The 25,026-nt window shown below is 44.0% G+C and overlaps 1 protein-coding gene across 3 annotated transcripts in view; it reads right to left on the bottom strand.

The window, feature by feature from the left end:
* LOC145356389 (putative uncharacterized protein MYH16) overlaps positions 1-25,026 on the bottom strand; it is a 209,394-nt gene that overhangs the window by 134,152 nt on the left and 50,216 nt on the right. For 2 of the 3 annotated variants that reach the window (XM_080209076.1, XM_080209075.1), the window contains exon 2: positions 13,223-13,304. The gene's annotated coding sequence lies outside the window, so the exon portion shown is untranslated. Of the gene's footprint in view, positions 1-13,222; positions 13,310-25,026 lie in introns of all 3 variants that reach the window. The other variant, XM_080209077.1, reaches the window with a different exon arrangement.

Genomic DNA, 25,026 nt, shown 5'->3' on the forward strand with positions numbered 1-25,026 from the left:
ATCCCTAAGCTAATCCCAATTGCCCACATTTGACCCATATCACTTTATCCCATTGTACCCATGTAACTACCTAAAGGCTTTTAAAAAGGCAAAATTATACCCACGTCTACTACTACCTCTGGTGCTTGTTCCAGACACTCACCACCTTGTGAGTGAAAAAATTGCTCCTCTGAACACTTTGGTATCTCTCCCCTCTAGTTTTAGACTCCCCTACCTTTGGGAAAAGATATTGACTATCTAGCCGATCTGTACCCCTCATTATTTTATAGACCTCTATAAGCTCACCGCTCTGCCTTCTACGCTCCAGAGAAGAAAGTCCCAGTCTATCCAGCCTCTCCTTATAACTCAATCCATCAAGTCCCAGTAGCATCCCAGTAAATCTTTTTGCTACTTTTTCTAATTTAACAATATCCTTTCTATAATAGTGACCAAAATTGCACATAGTATTCCAAGTGTGGCCTTACCAATGTCTTGTACAACTTCAACAAGACATTCCAACTCTTGTATTCAATGTTCTGACCAATGAAACCAAGCATGCCGAATGCCTTCTTCACCACTCTGTCTACTCTGTGACTCCACTTTCAAGGAGCTATGAACATGTACCCCTAGTTCTTTGTTCTGTAACTCTCCCCAACACTCTACCATTAACTGAGTAAGTCCTGCTCTGGTTCAATCTATCAAAATGCATCACCTCGCATTTGTCTAAATTAAACTCCATCTGCCATTTGTCAGCCCACTGGCCCAGTTGATCAAGATCCCGTTGCAATTGGAGATAACTTTCTTCACTGTCCACTATGCCATCAATTTTGGTGTCATCTGCAAACTTAGTAACCATGCCTCCTATATTCTCATCCAAATCATTAATATAAATGACAAAAAAACAATGGACGCAGCACTGATCCCTGAGGCACACTGCTGGTCATAGGCCTCCAGTTTGAAAAACAACCCTCTACAACCACCCTCTGGCTTCTGTCAAGAAGTGGAGACGCCGGCGTTGGACTGGGGTAAACACAGTAAGAAGTCTCACAGCACCAGATTGAAGTCCAACAAGTTTATTTGATAGTAAACCCACAAGCTCTCAGAAACGCTGTTCCTTTGTCAGGTGAGTGGAAAGTTCTGATCAGCGCATATAAAGGCACACACAATTTACAGAATACTGATTAGAATGTGAGTCTTTACAGCTAATCTGCTATTTAAGTCTTAAAGGTGCAGACAATCCGAGTGGAAATAGCATTAAGCATTGGTTAAAGAGATGTGTATTATCTCCAAAAAGGACAGTAAGTGAGATGTTACAAGTCCAGGCAAGTCGTGGGGGTTACAGATAGTGTGACATGAACTCAAGATCCTGGTTCAGGCCATCCTCATGTGTGCGGAACTTGGCTATCAGTTTCTGCTCAGTGACTCTGCGCTGTCAATGAGTCATGAAAGCTGCCTTGGAGAACGTTTACCCAAAGATCAGAGACCAAATGCCTGTGACCACTGAAGTGTTCGCCAACAGGAAGAGCCTGGTGACCGTCGAGCGGTGTTCATTCATTCGTTGTCGTAGTGTCTGCACGGTCTCCCCAACGTACCCTGCTTCAGGACATCCTTTCCTGCAATGTATTAGTAAGACAACGTTGGCCGAGATGCAAGAGTATGTACCGTGTACCTGGTGAATGGTGTTCTTACGTGAGACGATGTCATCCATGTCGATGATCTGGCATATTGGTACCAATATGTACATCGACCTCTAACTGGTCACCCTCCCCCTTAAGAATGTCCTGCAATCTGTCAGAGACGTCCTTGACCCTGGAACCAGGGAGGCAACACTCCATCCTGGAGTCTCGATTGCGGCCACAGAAATGCTTGTCTGTGCCTCTAACTAGCGAGTCCCCTATTACTGCTGCTCACTTGCTCTTTGCCCGATTCTGTCCCACAGCAGAACCAGGTGTGGTATCACAGGCCTGGCTGCTGCTGGTATTTCCCCCTCATAAGCTATCCCCCTCAACAGTATCCAAAATGGCACACCTGTTTGAAAGGGGAATATAGGCACAGGAGACTCCTGCACCATCTGCTTGCCTCTGCTGGCGGTCACCCATTGACCTGTCTTGAACCTGCGGCATGACAACCTCCCTGTAACTAGCGTCTATCACACACTCTGCCTCCTGTACGCTCCGCAGTGCATCCACCTGCTGCTCCAACCTAACGATGCGGTCTGAGAGGAGTGCAATTGGACACACTTCCTGCAGACAAAGTTGTCAGGGAGACTAGATTGCTGCCTAATTGCCCACATCTGGCAGGAGGAGCATACCATTGCCTTAGCTGCCATATTGCCCCTAAATAGGTAAAAGGATAAAATAATCTCAACTCACCTCTCCCTTGCTTGTGGTCTATCTGCTGACTTTTTTTTCAGTTAGAGGAGGAGGTAGGGAGGGAGGGAATTACTGAAGTAATGTTTGGGGTTTAACTGTCCCTTCACAGCAGCTCCTCCACCAACCACCTTCTGGTTGCAGTGACCGCACATATGCAAATGTGACCTGCAACCGCCAATTACCTTCGCTGCTCTGCTGCCCTCACCTGATGATAACCATTGTCGATTGTCATCAAAAAAACCCACCTGATTCACTAATGCCCTTTAGGGAAGGAAATCTTCCAGTCCTTATCAGGTCTGGTCTTCATGTGACCCGATCCAGAGCAATGTGATTGACTTATAAATTCCCTCAAGAATGACTAAGCAAGCTCAGTTCGAGGCCAGCTAGAGATGGGCAATAAATGCTGGCCAGGCCGGTGAAGGCCAGACCCCAGAAATGAAACTGTTAGTCAGTCTTGTGTGATATTAGTACAAGGGTTTGACTACCCGATATTAATTTATTCAAAATTCTAATGGAAACGCTCAGTGTTAAAACTGGTAGATGTTAAATTATGCACAAAGTAATTATACCAGAACATACAGAGTTCAACTGCTAACCTCACAACTGCTGATTGGAAAGTTTTGGTCTTTTTCTGTCCTTTAAATAGACAGAAATTTATCAGCTATCGCTCTATGGTTTCTTGACAAGCATTCCCTGGGTGCTGCTGTTCTTATCTAGTTTGGTGAATCAGCCCTTCACTGTTGCCTTAATGCAGTTTTAAAGGTTTAAAAAGGTCCTTTTTAACATTGGCAATGGCTATGCTGTACATTCTTAATTCCATCAATAGTCAACTGTGATGCCACAGACATTCTAAGCAGGAGAATATACGGTGTCTTTTGTTTTTAATGTATATGAGTATAAGATCATGAGAAATCAGAGTAGAAGTAGGCCTTTAAGCCCATTGAGCCTGCTCCATCATTTGAGATCATGACTGATCTGATTGTGGTCTTAACTCCACTTTTCTGCCCCTACCCCATAATCCTTAAATGCCCTGTCAATAAAATAAATCCGCCTAACGAAGGGTGGGATTTTCCAGCCCCTCCCGCTGGCAGGATCCTCCGATTCTGCCATGCCAGCACTGGGAATCCCATCCTAAGTCCTGAACATAGTTAAAGTTTACTTACTAGTGTCACAAGCAGGCATACATTAACACTACAATGGAGGCACTGTGAAAATCCCCCAATTGGCACACTCTGGCGCCTGTTTGGGTACACTGAGGGATAATTCAGCATGACCAATGCACCCACCTAACACGTCTCTCGGACTGTGGGAAGAAACCGGAGCACCCAGAGGAAATGTCTGTAGACACGGGGAGAACTTGCAGACTCTGCATGGACAGTGGCCCAAGCTGGGAATCAAACTCAAGTATATGCAATGACCCAGCCTCCAGTGCTCTCTGCAGAAGAGAATTTCAAAGACTGACAACCCCCCCGAATAGAAGAAACTTCTCCTCCAAGGGGAGATCCTTCATTTTCAAACTGGGTAACAGATTTTATTTTCTTATTTACTTGTAATTACTATAATGGTCAGAAGAACGCAAAGGCGATCAGAGAAATGAACAGGACACTTGACTCATCAAAGCTCACCGTTCCCAGCAATATAACCTTCCTAATCTGGAATGGTACCTCATTCTGAACGTCCCGTAGGTATCTGCTTTCTGTCCCCCATTTGGCAGATTGTCCCAAACAACTGAATCCTGGTCCTAAAGCTGCTTTCAATCCGTTTGAAACTAGTTCAAGTTTTTAGTCCTCTGGCCCTGAATCCCGAGCTTAATTTGAAGCACTCTGCTTTACCTGATTTATGTACTATTTAAGGTTCTGTAAACTCCCATGACCCTCTCTTGACCTCCCTCCTCCCCCATTTCTGGCTTAACCATTTCATACACAAGATCCACCCTCGTTTCTTTTCTTCCCTCTCCAAAGTTGACACAGTGGGACATCACCTTCCGCGCTCCAAGTTATCAACATCGTTGCTTAGAAACAAGAAATGCCAGAAGAGCAGGGTATCCAGACGGAGGAGTGCAGCTTCTCTGATAGGCTGTCCTCACACAGTGGCCTCAATTTCCTAACCAACCATCATCTGACTGCTGGCACCAACCTGCTTGACGTTAGCATAACTGATCGGTGAAGTTTTCCCAATTTTTACATGAGCTGACGGAAGATTTGGCGAGGGACAGCGTGCGACTCCAATGCACAATGGAAGGTGGCGGGTAACTGAGAATCTAGGGCAAAGGGCATTGGCAACAGCAATCATGGGAGGAAAGGTCAAGAAGAGCGGCAGGATTAGTGTGAGGGGAGCACTCATCAGCTATTCAGGGGAAGAGGAGGAACCAAGTTCTCCTTCCAATCCACTTTCCTATAAAGCTTTTGAATCACTCAATAAAAGATTTAGAAGAGAGACTAGTGTAAGTTTTTACTTTATGAAAGTATCAAGGGCAATTAAATGCACTGACAAATGTCAATTAGATTACATTTTGGTCAAACTTAAATGCAGGTTTAGGCCAACAGAGAGGTTTAAAGTTACTAATTGCCTACCTTCTTCCTTTATGCCTCTTCCAGTATCACCTCTGTTTGAAGTTTATTTATTGGTGTCACAAGTCAGCTTACATTAACTCTGCAATGAAGTTACTGTGAAAATCCTCTAGTCGCCACACTCCGGTACCTGTTTGCGTTCACCGAGGGAGAATTTAGCATGATCAATGCGCCCAACTAGTACGCCTTTCAGACAGAGAGGAAACCCATGCAGACACGGAGATAATGTGCAGACTCTGCATAGAGACCTAGCCGGCAATCGAATCCAGGTCCCTGGTGCTGTGAGGCAGCAGTGTTAGTCACTGTGCTACTGCTATTTAATGGTAAGCATACAATGCTTTGCATTCATGGTTAAATTAAATTCAGGTGCAGAAAGCCAAAGGTGCAGCTAAACTATTTGAGGATCGGGTATCAGTGGTGCAGGTGGATATTAGCAGGGCTTTGGACAAGCTCTTGCCTCACCAAACAAAGCTATTTTATAAGGTTGATTTTTCAAATAGGAATTTTATAACAAGATTCAAATGGAAACATTATAGAATCATAGAACCCTACAGTTCAGAAAGAGGCCATTCGGCCCATCGAGTCTGCACTGATCACAATCCCACCCAGGCCCTACCCCCATAACCCTACATATTTTACCCGCTAATCCCTCTAATTTACGCATCTCAGGACACTAAGGGGCAATTTTTAGCATGGCCAATCAACCTAACCCGTACATCTTTGGACTGTGGGAGGAAACCGGAGCGCCTAGAGGAAATCCGCACAGATACGAGGAGAATGTGCAAACTCCGCACAGACAGTGACCCGATCCAGGAATCGAACCCAGGACCCTGGAGCTATGAAGCAGCAGTGCTAACCACTGTGTTACCGTGCCACCCCATTGTGGCCTCCTTCAATCTAACAAAGTTAATGAAAAGAAAAAGCAGCCTACAAAAATCTGTAAACGTGAAACTCATGGTCTTGCAAACATCGGCAACCGTTCACTGCAAAGTTTTGATGAACATTTAGAAACCCAACCCCAGCTAACTGGTTTAATTGTGGAATATTCTTTACTTGTTCCACCACGGATCTAAAGCCCATTTCGTTCAGAAAAACAAGTTCCGATTAAAAAAAAAGCCACTCAAATTCTGTGAAGTGTTTGAGCATCCAACTACTCCCCTTCCCTTTGAATGGACCTACTTAAATTAAGCTGATCTTTCTCTACATCCTAGCTATGACTGTAACACTATATTCTGCACTCTCCCCCTTTCCACTCTATGCTTTATCTGTGTAGCGTTCAAAAAACAATACTTTTCATTATATTGCAATACGTGACAATAATAAATCAAATGAAGTGAAACACAGAGTTAGCGACAACATCAGACAGAATTTCCCATCATGCCATTACTTACGGATAGATGTAATATGATTGAATTAAAATAATTATCAGAACTGGTTGGGGCCAAAACCGGTTCTCAAAGATCAGTGTCTCCTGCCAACACACTGTACAAAGACAAAGCCAGACAGGATTCACACAGTGCCTAAGATCTGAGAGCCAAGGATCTCTGCTTCACTTCCTTAATGACACTGCTGGTAAAGGAGCAATCAAGCATTTCCCCCCAAGAGCCACAACATTGTTTTGACGTTTAATCATCTAACCCAGTGGCTTTTTCCTGCACTTGGAGCAAACTGTGGGTTTGAGATTCTATTTCCAAGAAATGAAAGGGCAACAGCTGAACACGCAGTTCTCCGTTCAGTTACTGTGTCACTGAAAGGGACATTCAGCTGGAAGGAAGCTAAATGCAGGCATGAAGGGTCGGAGTTGCGATGTTGAGGCGGACACCTTAATTCGGGAAATTTTCCAACTCGCCAGAGCCACCTTGGTTCCAAGCAGCCAATCGCACAGCATCACTGTCAGGACTGCCAGCCCTGGAAGCAGATCCTAGGTGGCAACTGGAGGTGGGTGAGTGCCAAGCTGATCTGGTTAGAAAGCCTACCTCAGTTCCCTGAGACTTTGTCCAAGTTATAATCAAAGCAATTAAGCCCTTTTAACCTTTACCCATTAAACCACCACAGCATCCCCATCCCAGCCATTCCCCACTGCCTCCTCATACTCCGAGTGCCAATGTTGCCAATTCTTCCCATTAACGTGCACATTCACCCCTGTATACAATATATGCAGAGCCAATGTGCCACGGCAAGTGTGCAACTACTGAGGAAAAATGAACCCATTTAGAAAGGTTCTTTTTGAAAATAGTGACAAATCTGTAAAAATGTCACTTAGACTGACTTTCAAACACATCAGACCTCTTAACCTTGTCTAAATGAACACTGACATATTGACAAACGAGATCACAGGAAGATCAAACCATTGGCTTAAATTTTCATGATGGCAAGTGCTCACCATCCTAAGAGTTGGCAGGGAACACATTCTACTGATTCCAATAGGCCTACCACCATTTTGCACTCGATTGAGGTACGACACAAGACGTACTAGAGTGGCATGCCTGAGATTAAGTACCGGGGTCGTGGAATCAGGGGAGGCAATCTGGAGAGGCAATCTGGAGGGCACGGGGGTAAATGATTGGGGCAGCACAGTGGTTAGCTCTGCTGCCTCACAGTGCCAAGGACCTGGGTTCAATTCCAGCTTTGGGTGACTCGTGTGGAGATTGCACATTGTTCCTGCATCTGCATGGGTTTCCTCCAGGTGCTCTGGTTTCCTCTCACACTCCAAAGATGTGCAGGTTAGGGAGATTGGCCGTTCTAAATTGACCCTCGTGTCAGTGGATTAGCAGGGCAAATGTATGCGGTTACCGGAATAGGACCTGGGTGGGATAGCAGTTGGTTCAATTTCAATGAGCCGAAAGGCCTCCTTCTGCACTGTGAGGGTTCTATAAAAGGGAGGGCCAGAACTCCCAGGTCCTTGAGGGGATGGTGCCCCAAATCTGAAAGGGAGAGGGTGTCAGGAGATAAAATTATAACCACTTTCATTCGTCAAAACAGATTCCCTACTGAGGAAAGATTTTATTGGTCAGCCTGGCATACATAATGAAGACAGGTGGAAATTCACTGAGCTCATCAAAAACAGACAGTTCCAGATAACCTTAAACTTGTGCCAGATGACGATGTGCCTCCCTTTAGTTCATTAATCACAGTGGGGGCCCAACTCTCCTCTGTCAAGGCTGTTTCAGTACCCCAGGATCATCCTGAAATGCAAAGATAACTGCCAGATTCTTTTCTCCACAACCATCCATCTCCTTAAAGCCTCGTCACCTGCCTGCACCACACTCACTTCTAAAGCTAAATGACACCGAGTCAGTTGATTAATTATTTTGCGATCTACTCTGTTTAGACATGCTGGGCTTCATACTTATATAGACACCCAGTTCATGGTGGGGTGGAGTTTTAGATGGTGACCTACATCGATCAAAGACTGGTATCCTACCTTTACGTAACTACAACTTGTATTAATACCACATCTTCAACAAAGTAAAATATCCCAAGGCAGCAATATTATGCAATATCTAACACCAAGGTGGTATGTGGGCAAGTTACGAAAAGCTTGGTCAAAATGGATTTAAGGAGCACCTTTACGGAAGATAGAGGGGTCGAGAATGAATTCAGGACCTTAAAGTGAGCTCAAAAGTATCACTAGGTTTGTCTGATTTCTGTTCCATGATGCACCCAGGGTACACTTTCCAATGTTAAAAGGTGCTACGTAAATCCAAGTTGTTGTTGTACCGTTCTGCAAAACTACTGGCACAACATTAAACATTGTTGTCAGCCACCTCAGTAACCATGCATTATGAAAAGTGATAAACTAGTTCTTTCATCCCATTTATATCACCACAAATCTAAGCGGCAGGAAACTGAAACCACATATATTCTGGTCAGGAGACTACAAAGTGCTTCATGGCCTCCAGCCACTGATTTCTGTAAACCACCTCCTTCATCTCCCATATATTTAGGTTTTTTTTATTAAGTGAGCAGAGCAGTGCTGGGACAGTCTTGTCCAAAAACTAATATATTGAACAAAGGGATGGAGACCTCACTTTAAACTGAAAAGCTCTATTTACTTACCTCTTACATTTCAACAGCGAATAGACTTTAAAAGCACTATACTTCATTCTGGCACTTCAAAACATGGACGGGTTGTTAAAAGCAGCACTACATAAAAGCAAGACTTATTTTGTCTCTTTGGCCAGGTCATTGATTACACTTAAAATGGAGATAGATAGTTTAAAGTTTTAAAACATCTAAAGTTTATTTACTAGTGTCACAAATTGGATTACATTAACACTGCAACGAAGTTACTGTGAAAATCCTCTAGTTGTCACACTCTGGAGCCTGTCCTGGTACTGTGGACAACACACCTAACCAGCTCGTCTTTTGGACTGTGGGAGGAAACCTACACAGACACGGGGAGAACATGAAGATTCTGCACAGACAGTGACCGAAACCAGGAATCAAACCCAGGTTCCTGGTGCTGTGAGACAGCCGGGCTGTGGGTTCTTGGATTGGACAAAGAATCAAAGGTTATGGGGAAAAGGCAGGAGAACAGAGTTGAGAAACTTATCAGCCATGATTAAATGGCAGAACAAACTCAACTGGCCTAATTCTGTTCCTATATCTTATGGTCTCTTTGCAAATACAAGGCACTGCCACCAGAGAATGGTCCAACAGGGTATTCCACAGCACCATTTCAAATGGTTCTTCCTGGTGTCCTGTCCAATATTTATATGGAAAGGTCGTACTGAAAATCCATATATAATTGCTCCTCTGTCAAACATGCTATCCAGTTAATGCTGAGGGAGCCTGCTGTGCACAAATTAGCTGCCACTGTGCATACATTGCAAGAATGGCTACACTTCAAAAGTACTTCACTGACTGCAAAGCAACCTTGACATGCTGAGGTCAAGAAAGGGAAGATGCAAGTTTACTGACAAAAGAGTAAAAGGAACAGGATGGGAAAGTTGGGAGACTGTCTAGGTGGAGGTAGGCTGAGCAAAAGCTTAATTGGCGAGATCACTTTTCAGAAAGATTTTAGAAAAGCAGAGAAATATATGGTGTGCGCCAGGAAAGGCAATGTAGAGCCTGGGGCCTAAATGGCAAAGACACTGGAGTCTGTTCAATGGCGATTCAGCAGGCTAATTCCTGGGATGTGAGAGTTGTCCTAAAAAGAGAGGCTAAATAATCTGGGTCTGCATTCCTTGGAATTTAGAAGAGTGAGGGGGTGATCTTACTCAATTGTTTAAGATCTTGAGGGGGCTTGACAGAGTAAATGGTGAGATGTTTTCATCAGTGGGAGGAGAGTCTTGAACAAGGGGACATAGCTACAAAATAAAGGGTTAGTCATTTACATAGAAACAAAGAAAGAGAATAGGCCATTCAGCCCTTCGAGCGTGCTCCACCATTCATTGTGATCAAAATCATAATTTAAAACTGAGGTGTGAAGATATTTCTTCTGAGGGTGGTGAATCTCTAGAATTCTCTGCCCCAAAGGGTGATAGAGGCTGGATCATTGGAAGTATTTAAATATTTGATAGATCGAGGAATAGAGGCTATGGGGAAATGGCACAGAGAAAGACTTGAGGCCAACATACATCCATGATCGTATTGAATAGCGGGGCAGGCTTGAAGGGCCTGGCGGTCAACTCCTGCTTCTATTTCTTATGTGACACTGCTGCCAATCGTACCATAGAACCCTACAGTGCAGGAGGCAGCCATTCGGCCCATCAACTGCACTGACCACAATCCCACCCAGCCCCCTATCCCCATAAACCCGTGCATTTACCCAAGCTAGTCCCCCTGACACTAAGGGGCAATTTAGCATGGATAATCAGTCTAACCCACACATCTTTGGACCGTGGGAAGAAACTGGAACACCTGGAGGAAAACTCCACACAGACAATGACCCAAGCCAGGAATCGAACCCGAGTCCCACCGTCGTGAGGCAACAGTGCTAACCACTGTGCCATTGTATCTTCTATGTGGCAGCCCCAATAGCAGTACTAACCACTGTGCCACTGTCCTGATCAGTAAGGGGAAAAAGCAGGTGAGTGAGGTTGAGAAACTTATCAGCCATGATTGAATGGTGGAGCAATCTCCATTGGCCTAATTCTGCTCTTATATCTTATGGCCTCTTTTGCCAACACAAGCAGGTGCTGCCAGCAGGAGAAAGGTCCAACAGAAAGTCATATTTCAAATGGTTCTTCCTGAACCCTTTTATCTTGAGCGAGACTCCTGCAGGTTTTCTCAATTCCATCCAATTGGTCTCAAGTCAAAAGTAAAACTGCCAAGACTCAGTGAGACCAGTCACAGATCCTTTACCCTCAGTACAGCAGCCAGTACCATGCATTCTGTCAAGTGTAATAACAGGAGGGCAATTTGTGAGAGCACTTCCACTGAAACAAAACAACACTTTGGCCATTGCGCTGCAGTGTTCACACTGCCAAATGCTGAAGCAACAACTGTTGGAATATATAGTGCCTTGATGCAATAAATTAAACAACTGTCCTTCCATTCATCCTTCACAATTCACTGATTCTGTCTCTCTCTCATCCCTCTCAGTTCTTGGGAGTTATGAAACGAGTGGAGTTAGCAATTCTGCTCATAAACATGGTGTCGGAAGAGTGGAGATTCCAGCAGTGATGAGCAGCTGCACCCAGGGAGTACCCAGTGCCAAGAGGCCAGCTGGCCACAGGACAGACTCGAGGGCTGGATGCAGCACAGGCCAAACAGGAGACTCAAAGTCCGAGAGTTTACAGATCCCAGTGTCCTTCATGGAACTGTCAACATGCTGCAGGAAACTCCATCTCAACAGTGTGACATCTGTGCAACATTCTTGCCAACTTGGCCCCATGTGGAGGAGGGTGGCATTCACTCCATGTGACCGTGAAGATCACGGCAGCTCTCAATCTCGACACCACAGGATCATTCCAGGGCTCAACGGGTGACCTATGTGGCATTTTGAAGTTATCCGTCCACAATGCACTTGTGCGATCACAGATACTCTCCATGCCAGGGCATTGGATTACATTGCAACCTGAAACAGGTCCAATAGGACGAAAGGGCTGTGGGATTCATCACCCTAGCTGGTCTGCAGCAAGTGCAGGGGGCCATTAATGGCACGCACATGGCCCCGTGGCAACAGAGAGTCCCGTATATTAACAGGAAGGAGCACCACTCCTTTCATGACCAGATGGTGTGTGGCCACCAAAGGAGGATCATTCACGTATGTGAACATTTTCCAGGCAGCATGCATGATAGGTACATCCTCGGGCCATTTAAGGGTCACCCCAGACTGCAGAGGTGGCTCAGTGGGGACAAGGGATGCCCGCTGAGATCTTGGCTGATGATGCCAATGCAGAGGCTCAAGACCGAAGCAGAGAACCACTACAACGAGGTTCGCAGTGCCACCCGGCCTGTGATTGAGTGGGTTTCCTGTCCTTGCTGGAGGGCCTCCTGCCAACCCATGGGAAAATCGTGGCCAGTCTTTGCTTCACATCCAGCAATCGAGTGAGGTCCTCCTCCGAGAACCTGGGGGGCTGGTCTTCTCACTGCCAACCTCCTGGCTCGAATGAGAGCAAGTGCTGTGGAGCTGTTTATACGCAGTGTCCCCTTGTTTGGGAAGAATGAAAGTGTTTCGAACCTCCGCTCACCCCTGGTGGGCGAATCAGGCTCTTTACACCTCAGACATGGTGTTTTTCATGTGTGGGGAGAAAGAAATTTCTAAGTGCCTAAAGATTGTGTTCTGAATGGCACCATCAGGGCCAACGGGAATCGCATCCGTTTCCCCACCTGAAACAACTGTCATTTTTTGAGAAACTCCACCCATTATGCTGACCAGAGAACTTGCTGGAAAAAAGCATACATGCACAATCCTGGTCACACAATCTTGGACAAGCAACTTATTCAGCACCCACAGAGTCACAATGTCTTGCTTCCACTTTGAGATCAAAATATATCCTCGAGCACGGAGAGGCACTGCTACATCTTGGGACAAGAGAGCGGGGGTGGAGACAGTACATTTGCTCACCTTCAGCAGCCCCCGCCTTTTATAAAGCTGCCCCGAGAAAAGTACAGGAAAAACTCAGTGGGTCTGACAATATCAGTGGGAAGGATCACAGAGTCAGTGCTCCAGGTTCAATAACGTTTTGAAGGTGAGTCAATCACATTTGAAATGTTAACTCAGTTCTTCTCTCTCCACAGATGCCGCCAGACCTGCCGAGCATTTTCCTGTCTATTTAAGAAGTGGATTCACGACACGATTTCTAACGGAGCCAAAGGGAGTCACGCTTATCCATGGATGCCGGGTCTCACCTCTTCCCTCTGGGCTTGTAGCTTACTGTTGGATTTGATGAGATGGTTGACTTTGTCTTCCTCGGCTTGTAGCTCTTCCAATCTGTGCTGCAGAAAAGATAAAAGGTTTGAACACAGATTCAACAGGACCTCCATTGAGTGGTGCATTTAATTGTAAATTCAAGGCCACACTAAGTCATTGTTTCACTATCACTTCACATTTAAAGATCGAGATAAACATTGGTTGCATTTATTGCAGTGTTATTAGAATCTGTAATATTAATGATCAAAACGCAGGGTTAATTTTTTTACAAAACAATAGAATTTGAATTCTGTTCTCTCCATACAAGATGAATGGCGTTCTAATGCATTATTTGGAAGAGTATTTTCCGTGTGAAGACCTACATCATTGTGTATCACCAGTCTGCGAGACCCTTCATCTTGCCTGCTATCCTAACGTGAACGGCAGAAACCTTGGGTGGAATTCTGCCCGAGTCTATGTCCTGGGGCAGGAGTGTAGATTCATTGCATTTCTCACAGCGGAGAAAGCAGTTAGGTTTCTACTTGGTTCTTAAAAGAAGCAAGAGCTATCGCTCACTCACTCTCTCTTGCTTTGGAGGCTGCTGGTTTAGAGCTATCAGAAGGCAGGTGTATCTCTGTCTCTGTGCCCGGGGGGGGGGGGGGAGGCGGTTAAAAGCTCTAGGACTGTTGACAAGTAAAAACACAAACCATGTTGTTTGCTAACTGATTTTGAAGCAGGGTTCAAGTCTATGAGGAATATTGCTTGAACTGGAATGAATAGAGATAGGCTAGCAGTTAAGAACGGTATCTTCTCATATTCAATATTTCAATTGGTAAAAGTTAGCCTAATTCACGTGTTATATTTGAACTGTATTGTTAAATAAAGTTCGTTTTGATAAAAGCTTCCAAATGTGTCAATAGAATTGCATCCAGAGTGAAACACCTTATCCTCAAACTAAATGCCAAAATAAAAAATAGTTAAGGTCTAGGCTACCTTCATCATATACCTCCGGGTTTCTGATCTGGTCCCCAACAGTGTGTATTTATATAGCACCTTTCACAACTTTGGGACATTCAAAGTGCTTTATCATCAATGGATTGCTTTCGAAGTGTTGTCATGTTGTCATGTAGGAAACACATTTTGGAAATTTGGCATGTCCACTATGACTCTCACTAACTTTTACAGATGCACCATAAAAAGCATTCTTTCTGGTTGTATCACAATTTGGTATGGCTCCTGCACTGCCCAAGATGCAAGGATCCATAAAAGGTCATGAATATTGCCCAATTCTTCATGCAAACCAGCCTCCCATTCATTGATTCTGTCTACACTTCCCGCTGCCTCGGCAAAGCAGCCAGCGTAATTAAGGACGCCACACACCCTGGACATTCTCCCATCTTCTTCCTTCGGGAAAAACATACAAAAGTCTTGGGTCCCGTACCAACCAACTCAAGAACAGCTTCTTCCCTGCTGCTGTCAGGCTTCTGAATGGACTTACCTTGTATGAAATTGATCTTTCTCTACACCCTAGCTCTGACTGTAACACTATATTCTGCACTATCTCCTTTCCTTTTCTATCAACGGTATACTTTGTATAGCGCGCAACAAACAATACTTTTCACTGTATGTTAATACATGTGACAATAATAAATCAAATTAATCTTCAAGGTGCAAAGCTCTGTACAAATGCAAGTTCAATCTTTTCCCTATAGTTTACCTTGAGGTCTGAAAGCTTCAGGTGAGAAAAATATTACATTTACACCTAAAGATCCTTTTTGCTTCTTTCTTCACATTCAAATTACATTTATGGATGCAACAATTGCATTAAACAAGCATTAAAACATGTGAAGCACAGCACTGACAGCAAGATATTTTTACGTCTAGTTGCTTTTCAATGGGTTGTTACTTTATGCTAGTACAAAATGATAATTTTCCATAAAATGCACCAACTGACTTAATTGCCTTAGTGCTTTGGCAAGTTAAACATTCCAAAATGGTTATACATTCCTACGAGATCTCTCCGAGTCAAAGGAAGGTAGAAAGTAGCTAGCTATAACAAAGCTTTTCAGAGTACACTGCAGGCACTAACCAGCGCCACATGGGTACAGTCAAACGGCCAAGCTGTGGTTGCCTTAGTTTGGTTAGAAACTGGTGGCTGGGCAGTGCCAACTGCCAGTGCCAATAACTTCAAAGATGACTGTTGTAATTCAGACAAAACAATTTCCAAAATTTGCTATTTGTGGTTTAGAAAATACCCACGTCTACAAAAAGTACGGAACTCTTGAATCACGAAAATGATAAACAAGGCTGAAAATAATGGAAAACAAGCACAAGGCTGGAGTTTTAATATTCAAAGGCCAGGAAATATTCCATCTGTAAGTAATTGTCTCTCAATAAATAAGAAAAGTCACAGTGTGAGGTGTATGTACCAGACCAAAAGATTAGCATCTGTTCATCATTAAATAATGAGTGAATTATTCAAGTATGCACTGCCCTACAAAGTTCCACCCTCATCAAATTGTTCTCTCCATGATACTGGACTTCTCCACATAACCACCTAAGGTTTCCGGGAAATATTCTGGTGCGACGCCTGACACCCCATGATTCGGTCAACTATGAGGTCGTGCTCATTCGTCTTGTATTAGACGTTTTCCTTATAAAGTTAGAGTATTCTTGCAGTTAATGTTATTCGTAAAAAGGTGTTCAAACCCTTTCCAGCTGGTCTCTTCACCTGCAACCCTCAAACAGATTTTCTGCTCCCGAGTCCCTGAGGAATGTTGACCAAATTGGGTTTTAGTACCGGTTTTAATCCTTTCCCTACTCTCCAGTAGAGAGAAAAAAAACCCAAGGGCTATAATGAAGAAGTGAGGACCAATATCTTTGTATCACATTAAAGAGCTTTGCTAAAATAAAACCAATTAATACAGAAATTGGTCCAATCAGCAGCCATCAAATGCCATTCTGAGTGGTATAGGTGGCACAGTCATTGAGTCATACAGCGCAGGAAAGGCCCTTCAGCCCATCAGGTGTGCACTGACAATAGCTACCACTAAATGGCACGCTAATGCCATTTTCTTACACTTGTCCTATAACCTTGAACTTAATGCCATTTCAAGTACTCATCCAAACTTTTTTTTTCAGAAAGGTTGTATGGTCTTCCAAACTTGATCATAACAACAGGGGGTTTGGGTCGAGTCTCCCAACATCCCCCTAATTTTACAAGTGGTGGACAGCAAGCTGTAGGGGGACATCTCTCAAGTTTTTGAAATGACCAATGGAGAAGCACTTGAACTTGTTAAGGAGACAATTGCATCAGGTTTTATAGGCCCTTCCAGAGCAGGAGCACAGGGTGCCTGCTGTCTCAACAGCTTCCAAAGGCTGCTGTTAGTGTTGTGCTCCTGCAGCAGAGCTTTAAAGTAATCAGTCAGCCAAAGATTTGGCGTTGAGGTCCCAGTGAGGAGATTGTGCTTTTGTTAGGGGCCTCCTTGGGAAGGGTGAGGAGATGGCTGGCTGCTAATGGGCCCCAAGACTTATTGGGATGATTGCAGGACATGGATCGCTGAGGTAAAGATTGCTCGGATCAATGCACGGATGTTGTCCTTTAAAACACTGCGCCGGAACCTCTGGTCAGCAGCTGGCAAGTGATCGGCCAACCCTACCTACTGGCTACTTATTGCCCAACTAGCACAGGAATCCCACTGCAAATAGAGTGGGGACGGCCTTTGCCACCCTCTTCTGGTTCTGCCTCTCCTTTCCCACCCACATCCTGAAAAATCTCAGCTGATGTCCCCATAACATTCTTTAGCTGAAGATGGCACAATGAAAGCTGGGTAGATAAGGGACAGATTTAGACAGACAGATTATGCATTCAGTCTTTTCGTTCTCTTTCCTCTCTCATCTACAGAGGGAAATCAAGAGACTGGATCCTCCACAATGTGGATGAAAAAAAAAGATTTTTATTCCAATGTAACGAAAACCAACTGGAATCAGGCAAAAATCTATGTCTCTGACTCTGCCTCTGTCCACACTTGAATCTGTCTACATTTCCCACTGCCTCGGAAAAGCAGCCAGCATAATCAAGGACCCCACAGACCCCAGACATTCCTTCTTCCATCTTTTTCTGTCAGGAAAAAAGGTACAAAAGTCTGAGGTCACATACCAACTAACTCAAGGACAGCTTCTCGTCTGCTGCCATTAGATTTTTGAATGGACCTTCCTCTCATTAAGTTGATCTTCCTCTATACCTTGGCTATGACGGCAACACTACATTCTGCACCCTGTCCTTCTCTATGGACGGAATTTTTTTTTCCCGTTTAGCATGCACAAACCAATACTTCTCACTGCATACTAATACATGTGACAATAATAATAAATCAAATCAAATCATTAATAAATTCATCTTCAGAAAGTGAGGGGTATGAAAATAATTCCCAACAAGTGCCAAATGTTATTATACATTTATAATTTTGTAATGTTTCCGATAGGCTTCGTTTTTTTTTTAAATTATTTTCTCCTGTCAGTTCCAAGAACCTTATTAAGCAAATGGTTAGATGAATGAATTTATCCTAAAATTATTTGTGGGTTAAAGAGTCACGGTACACTACCTTCTCTGGCATATTATCAAGCAAATTGCCTTTTATTAAATTATTATTTGAATCTAAACGGGCTCAACATCTGTCAACACAGGAGATGAGTGGGTTCTGATTTTCTGCTCAGTTGCTTGCACAGTCACAGTCTGGCAGCAACCTGAAAGGAAAGATCTTTGACCTGCCTCTTGGCCCATACAACATCCACATCTGCTTCATTGATCAGAGACTCCCAGCTCCAGACAAGTTTTGGAAAAAGCGCAACTCTCTGCAACTGTCGAGATACAGCAGTTTCTATCCAGTTGTTTAAGTCCTCAACTACAAACCTTTCATTGTCTGCACATAGAAAAAGTAACATTTAAAAGTTTATTTATTAGCGTCGCAAGTAGACATACATTAACACTGCAATGAAATTACTGTGAAAATCCCCTGGTCGCCACCATCTGGAGCCTGTTTGGAGAATTTAACATGACCAATTCGCCTATGAACGCACGTCTTTTGGACTGTGGGAGGAAACCCGAGCACCTGGAGGAAACCCACACAGACACGAGGAGAATGTGCAGACTCCTCAGACAGTGACCCAAGATGGGAACTGAACCTGGGTCCCTGGTGCTGTGAGGCAGCAGTGCTAATCACTGTGCCATCCCATACATTGTTTCCTGTCTTCCCGGGATCTTAATTTCAAACAGAATTTTGATTTAAAAAAAAACATGCACAGGAGGGGCCTCGGCCTGCGTTTATTGCCCATCCTGAATTGCCATTGAAAAGGTGGTGCTGGACAGCTGCCGTAATGGAAGCGGTGGTGCAAGGTATTGGGATTGGACCAGTAATCCAGAGACCCAGAGTAATGCTTTGGGGATCCGGGTTCGAATCCCACTACTGCAGATGGTGAAATTTGAATTCAATAAAACTTTGGAATTAAAGTCTGAAAGAGAGAAAGAGAAAGAGAGAGAAAGAAAGTGGAGCAGATACCCTTCAATCATTGAATCATTCATCAAAACTCCAATAGATACAAGCCCAACCTACCCAAAACTTTCCTCATTAGATAACACCTTCCCCGGACTTATTACTGATCCCCAACCCTCCTCACTCGGCAGCACACCTGCTGCTGGCTTGTCAAGTGCCCTAGTGGCACAAAATGCAGTGGGCCTTCCCAAAAAGTTGCAAGGTTATAAGATCATGTGACAGTAATGGGGCTGACTAGACTGATCAGCAGAGAGCCATTATGAACTCAATGGGCTGAATAGCCTCCTTCAGTGTCTTATAGGATTCCGATGCAATGCTCTTTCACCACCTCCCTTCTTACCATACAACGCCCCAAACAATCCCCCCAACCCAATGTCAATCAGCAATTGACTCGTACTTTTTGTAATTGAATATACTGGGCGAGACTCTTCAGCCTCTCAGCCACGTTTCACGCCAGTAGGAGGTGGCACGTTGATTGTTAGCAGCAGGATTCTCTGATTCCCACACTGTCAATGGGAATTCCCACTGACGTCACCCCGTGCGGGAGTGCGCTGCTGGTGGGATTGGAGAATCCTCCACCTCGCTCACTCTGACCCCTCTGTCCCTGGTCAGCTCCAGTGTTCCAATGAAGCTCAATGCTAGCCTGGGAAACAGGACTTCATCTTTTGGCTCGGCATTTCACGGATGAGAAACTTTGCCTCCACTTTGTTTTACATGGAGTTTGTTTTGCCAGTTGTTTCTCTTATTACTTAAATTTCTTTACTTTGGATTCAGACAGCTACCCACCATTCACATCCTATTTGTCCCATTACTACACGCTTTGGTTTTTGTACCGTGAAACCTTTTGTCACTTAATCTCACCTGCCCTTCACCCTAGTATAGACCTGCCTCTTTGTCCCTTTTCCCTTCTCCCCCTTCACTTGTTCAAAACCTATCACGTTTCTAACATTCCTCATGTCTGACGAGGGTCACAGGTCAGAAACGTTTTCTCCACAGATGCTGCCAGACCTGCTGAACACTTCAAACATTTTTTGTTTCATTTCTACACACCTGAAGGTGGTGCCTTCTTGATCTAAGAAGTTAATGGAGCCATCAGCGAGCCCACATGCTTGATTGAAATGTGGACAGAAAGTACCGGCGGTGAGAGATAGCTTGACAAACGTTGAGTGGATTTCATAGAAATCATCATAGGAACCCTGCAGTGCAGAGAGAGGCCATTTGGCCCATCGAGTCTGCACCGACCACAATCCCACCCAAGCCCTACCCCCATATCCCTACATATTTTACCCACTAATCCCTCTAACCTACACATCTCAGGACACCAAGGGGCAATTTCTTAGCATAGCCAATCAACCTAACCTGCACATCTTTGGACTGTGGGAGGAATTCTGAGCACCTGGAGGAAACCCACGCAGACATTGGGAGAATGTGCAAACTCCACACTGACAGTGACCCGAGCCAGGAATCAAACCCAGGTCTCTGGAGCTATGAAGCAGCAGTGCTAACCACTGTGCCGCCCTTTTATAATTATAATATTTAGTAACAGCGACAGAATAATCAAGTTATGGGAAAAAAAAATTGACCTGCACACACCTTGGGATTCGTTATTGCCCAATGTTAAATGAAGCTGATTTCACCCAAAATGCAACTACTCAGCTTGTCTGATCAAATGTCAGTCAATTATCTCTAAACTCCAGTGTGTTCCTTGAATGGAATTCACCATTTGCTGACTTGTTTATTTTTTCTATCAGACTCTACCAGATTATCACGTTTTCTTTCACGCTAAACTTCCTTCCAATTTCTGCAATTTGTGCACACACACAGTCACTTGTGTCTCGCATTGATTTTTCCATATTTATCTCAACTGTACCTTCGAAACAATTCCAGTCCTCCATTATATAATTTGCTTATATGTGCATGGGCACATGTCCCATTCCCTCCTTATTAAATCCAATTCAGTCACGATATTTTCCACATCATCTCATCCATAGAATCCCAACAGTGCAGATGGAGAATATTTGGCCCATTGAGTCTGGCACCGAATCTCTGAAAGAGCATCTCACCTGAGCCCATCATGTCCCCCCACCCTACCCCAGAACCCTGCGCATTTACCATAGCAAATACACCTAACCTACACATCTTTAGACACTAAGGGGTAATTCAGCATGGCCAATCCACGTAACTGACACATCTTCGGAGTCTGGGAGGAAACTGGTGCACCCAGAGGAAACCCATACAGACACGGGGAGAATATGCAAACTCCACAGAGACAGTCACCTGAGGCTGGAATCAAACCCAGATCCTTGGTGCTGAGAGGCAGCAGTGCTAACCACTGTGCCATCGTGGTCTGGTCTGTCCGAAGGTGCTGCCTCCCCTGTTGAATGCTTCTGTCGTTATCTATTTTCTTTTTCTATTCACATGTTCATCAAGACTGACATTTGGAATAAGGTGACAATATTCTACTGTGATTCTCCTACACCTTGCAAAATTGTTTCAAGTCCGCTAGCACCAAGCCTCCTGGTATACAATTCCAATGTCTAAACAGTCCCAAAAGTGCAATGAGTGGAGAACAAAAAAAGGCCTTTTAACATGCTGACTTCTCAATGGAACCTGTGCTCGAATCCAGGGCCTCATTGTTGTGAGTGGTTTAATTCCACGATAAAACATGTGTGGGAAAGTCACTTCAATCAACCTCCTACTCCATAAAACTTTTATTGCTTTTTTAGTGTTTTTGACTATACAGAAGAAACCTTATTAACAAGCAGTCTGAAAGTGCAATCACTCACTGGGAAGGACCTCACTTTGTTAGACCCAGCAGGATCTCAATGGATTTGATCCAGTGACAGAAAATGTTGGAAATACACAGCAGGTCCATCGACATCCATTACGAGAAAAGACAGGCTAATACTCGTAAACGCGTGAAAGATCTACGAACGAGAGCCTTTTCTTTATAGGCGGATCTGCTGTACATTCCTGACCTTTTCTCTTTTTTTTGCTTCAGATTTCTAGCATTTTACAGTTTTTCCTTTTGCCTTCAATATTTATGAGTGAATTATAATTAAAACCTTCCACTGAGTAACCAGATTAGGTGACAGTGAGTTTGCTGTGAACTATCAACATAATAAAACGTGACTTAACTATCTCAAACCCCTTCAACATTATATAAAACCACCACTTTCCACTTGTAATGGATTAGCCATGATAAATGCATGGGGTTACAGGAATAGGGTGGAGGGCCTGCTCGTGATGCTTTTTTTCAAGCGAGTCGGTGCAAACTTGATGGGACAAATAGCCTCTTACTGCGCTGTAGGGATTCTAGGTTCAATGATAACATTGGTTTTGAGCTTCATTAGCTTTTGTTTGTCTTTCTTCCCTCATCCTCATGTTGAACTAAGGTTCTAGAATTACGACTGCTTTCCAGAACCTCATTCAAGAATGTTCTATTCATTAGCGTCTTCAACTGTCGTGGGGGGATAGAACAGATTTTTAATTTCTTAGGAACTGCTGTTCACAGTGTTTACTTTCCAGAGGCTACTTCTTATCATTTAAGGGAGGGGTAGATCGGAGGAGAGAGGGGGAGAGGTCTCCTGGCTAATATATTCCTGACACAATCAGAATGAGAAGTCTCACAACACCAGGTTAAAGTCTAACAACACCAGGTTAAAGTCTAACAGATAGCAAAGGCCACTAGCTTTCGGAGCACTGCTCCTTCGTCAGGGAGTTCTGATCACAAACAGGGCATATAAAGGCACACACAGATTACAGAATCCTGATTAGAATGTGAGTCTTTACAGCTAATCAAGACTTAAAGGTGAATGGAGGTAGCATTAAGCATAGGTTAAAGAAATGAGTATTGTCTTCAGACAAGACAGTTAGTGAGATGTTGCAAGCCCAGGCAAGTTATGGGGGTTACAAATAGTGTGACATGAATCCAAGATCCCGGTTGAGGCTGTCCTCATGTGTGCGGAACTTGGCTATCAACTCAGCGAATCTGCGTTGTCATGTGTCGTGAAGGCTGCCTTGAAGAATGTCCATGACAGAATCAGGGTGACAGAACTGTTGCAGCACAGGAGCCTCAAGGCCATTTGGCCCATCATGTCTGCTCTGGCTCTCCAAATGAGCGTTATGACTTTGTGCACATCGATTATTTGAATAGAAACATCGAATGCTTGAATGCTTCGATTAAACCTATCTCCACCACACTACCAGGCAGAGCACTCCAGACCCGGATCACTCGCTGTGCGAAGTAGTTTCTTTCTCACATCACATTTGCTTCTTTTGCAAATCATGTTAAATCTGTGCCCTTTCACGCTTGATCCTTTTATGAGTGGGAACAGTTTCTCCCCAACTCCTCTGACCAGCCCCCTCATGATTTTGAGCATCCCTATCAAATCTCCTCCCAGCCTTCTACTCGCTAATGAGAACAATCCCGACCTGTCCAATCTGTCCTCATAACTGAAGTTTCTCATCCCATGGAACCATTCTTGTAAAGCTCTTCTGCACTCTCTCCAATGCGTTTGCATCCTTCCTGTGGTGTGACATCCAGAACAGTGCACAATACTCCAGTTGAGGTCTAATGAGCGATCTGTACAAGTTCAGCACAATCTCTTTGCTTTTGTACTCAATGCCCCTATTAATAAAGCCCGCAGTACTATATCCTTTATTAATTGCTCTCTCCAGCTGCCCTGCCCTCTGCAATGAATTATGCACACATACGCGCAGATCCCTTGGCTCCTGCATACCCATTAAGAATTGTGCCCTTTACTTTATATTGTTTCTCCACGTTCTTCCTACCAAAATACATCACCTCACTTCTCCACATTGAATTTCATCTGTCACCTATCTGCCCATTCCATCATCTTGCCCATGTCCTTTTTAAGTTCCACACTGTCCTCTTCACAGTTTACCATACTTACAAGTTTTGTGTCATCTGCAAACTTTGAAACTGTCCCCTGCACATCATGGCCTAGATCATTAATATACATCAGGAAAAGCAAGAGCCACAAAACTGACCCCTAGGGAACACCAGTACAAACTTCCCTCCAGTCTGAAAAATATCCATTAACCCTTACTCTCTGCTTCCTCTTATTCTACCAATTTTACATTCACATTGCTACTCTCCCTTTTATTCCAGGAGCTCTAACTTTTCTTACGGGTCTGATGTGTGGCACTGTAGCGAATGCCTTCTGACAATTCACGTAGACAGACAACGTGGGGTTGGAAGGCAAGAGATTGAGAGGGCAAATTTGACATTGGCCAACAAGATAAAATCAGCAATATCTGATCAGCTGTCTATTTCTTCCCATTTTCATTTCAAATCAGTAGTGAGTATTCAGCACAGTTGATCTTATTTTTATACTAAAGCCAAAACTATCTCCATCTGTGTCGGCACAGACTTGGTGGGCCGAAGGGCCTGTTCTTGTGCTGTACGGTTCTTTGTCTTCTCTCATTCACCATTCCTCTCATACAAAAACAGAAAATAATGGAGAAACTCAGCAGGCCTGATAGCATCTATGGAGAGAGAATAGAGCAACATTTCAAGTCTGGATGACGCCTTGTCAGAGCTCAGTTAATGACTAATCATCCAGACTCAAAACATTGGCTCTATTCTCTCTTCACAGATGCTAGTAGATCTGCTGAGACTCTCCAGCATTTTCTGTTTTTGTTTCAAATTCCAGCATCCGCAGTATTTTCTCTTTATCTCACCATTTTTTTCTGCTCCTCTTCCCTTGAAATCACCTTGTGTGTCTACCCTTCACACCACCAATGTTTCACCCCACTCCTTCATTGTTGCCCAGGTTTCTCTTCCTCTCTTCACCCTCATCTTTTCTCTTCCCTAATCACTCAATTGTCCCTTGTTTTTCTCTCTTCCTCATTGTGCCTCAGTATTTCAAAACCTCTGCTTCACTGTCTCAGTAAAGTCCTTTCTCACTCCAGTCTCAACTTGTCTCCTTCGTGATTCCAACGTTTTTGTCCCTCGTTATCAGCATGCCTCTAACGCAATAAAGATAAATGATGACATCCCATGCGCTTATGTAGGAGCATTGGCAATTTTCTCCTGGCAAGGATTCAAAAATGTATGGCTCTAATCTTGGTAAGATACCACATTGTTTAATGATAGAAAATCATTTACGCGCACAGACGATATAGACCACCTGCTTGGCCTCAGGTCACTAAAATCTTATCTCTAACCCAGTCTAGGAAGCTCAAATACTTTCAGCCATCTTCGAATTCAGCGAGGGATGTCTTCA

Source organism: Carcharhinus amblyrhynchos, chromosome 21, assembly GCF_965287045.1.
Source record: "Carcharhinus amblyrhynchos chromosome 21, sCarAmb.v2.hapA, whole genome shotgun sequence".
In the NCBI taxonomy this organism is placed as follows: Eukaryota; Metazoa; Chordata; class Chondrichthyes; order Carcharhiniformes; family Carcharhinidae; genus Carcharhinus; species Carcharhinus amblyrhynchos.